Source organism: Chaetura pelagica, unplaced genomic scaffold (assembly GCF_000747805.2).
Source record: "Chaetura pelagica isolate M959 unplaced genomic scaffold, ChaPel_1.0 scaffold363, whole genome shotgun sequence".
NCBI lineage: Eukaryota > Metazoa > Chordata > Aves > Apodiformes > Apodidae > Chaetura > Chaetura pelagica.
Window position 1 is genome coordinate 2,026,021 of NW_009952720.1, and position 1,375 is coordinate 2,027,395.

General features: G+C 56.0%; 1 protein-coding gene across 1 annotated transcript in view; it reads left to right on the top strand.

Moving 5' to 3' along the window:
• RFWD2 (ring finger and WD repeat domain 2, E3 ubiquitin protein ligase) overlaps window positions 1-1,375 on the top strand; it is a 185,106-nt gene that overhangs the window by 155,358 nt on the left and 28,373 nt on the right. The window lies entirely within an intron of this gene.

A 1,375-nucleotide genomic window follows, 5' to 3' on the forward strand; every position in this document is an offset into this window, starting at 1 on the left:
GGGGGGGGGGCAACCTCTTCTCCCCTGCCCCCAGCAGGGCAGAGCAGCACAGCCATGGGGCTGCTGGCACCAGGGAGAAGAATGAGGCATTCTCTTGATTTCCTCACCCAGCTGGAGGAAGGGGTGTGTGCTGCACGTCTGCTTCTGCTCTTTCCCCCACCCCCAGAGCTGATCTGAAGTCACTCAGTGACAAGTGCCACCACCTGGGGGGAGGGTCCCAGGGAGGAACAGGCAGAGGGACCCCTCAAACCATGCCCAGAAGGTGGGCATCTGTCCTGTCCCTTGGCACAGCCTGGCTGCTGGTGGCATTTCAATGAGCCACATGAGGCCACCAGGCAGAGTAGGGTGGCACTGGTGGCTTTTATTCCCACCCCCTCCTAGGATTTGGGTTCCACCATCGTGTTGAGGCACATGGTCTGCAGTTCCTGGTGGGATAATTCTCCAGCAGCTGGGGCAAGGGACCCCAAATGGATCTGGGAGGCTGGGCAGAGGCAGGTGGGGCAGGTGGCACATCCCTCTGCCCATGTCTGGGCTGCCCAATTCCAGTCCTGCCAGCAGGATGAGCCTGTGGGACCTGTGGGAGCAAGCACAGAGGGTGCTGCTGAGATCTGGGCCAACCCTGACTCCCCTGCTCCTCAAATCAGGTTGGGGAACACAGAAACCAGCAGGATTCACAACTGACTTGGTCCATGTGAAGGCTCTGACTCCTGTTCCACAGGACACCATGAGAATTGGGACAGATTCAGGAGTTTGGGGTATAAATGGAACCATTAACCAATGCAGAGCTCAAACATTTTCACTTACAAGTGGGGGTTATTTTGGCATCTGAACATCCTCCTTTCTCTACCCAAAGAAGGAAAAACCTTTGCTTTGCTTCTAGGCTGGTTGTGGCCACTCTGATGTGGTGGCAACACCCTGCCTGCTGTGCCCCTGGGCAACTGGCATCTGCCTGCTGCATCACAGGGGGGGGTTACCCCCCCTCTAAGCTTTTATCCTCTCCTGTCATCCCCCCTGAGTGTTTCATCCCTCTGCAGATCCCACTAAGCTGCTGACGTGGCCCTGGCAGCCACCCAGGGCTCATTCCTGATCCCAGCCTGGGATGCTTTGAGATGCCCTGGACCAGAAGCAAAGGGAGCACCAACCATCCTCAACAGGCTGAGAAGGGAAATGACAGTGGAAATGGAAAATCAGCTTTTTTTAATTATTATTTCCACAGGAGCAGGGGGGGGGGTCCTCCCAGATCCTGCAGGCAGCTCCAGAAATAGACAGAAATAGACAGATATTGGAGGCACAAAGGCAATGAATTGGTGGCTTGAGCTCCTTTCCCAAGTTACAGAGATCCCTAGGGATTGGTGTGGGGATCCCTAGGGCTTGG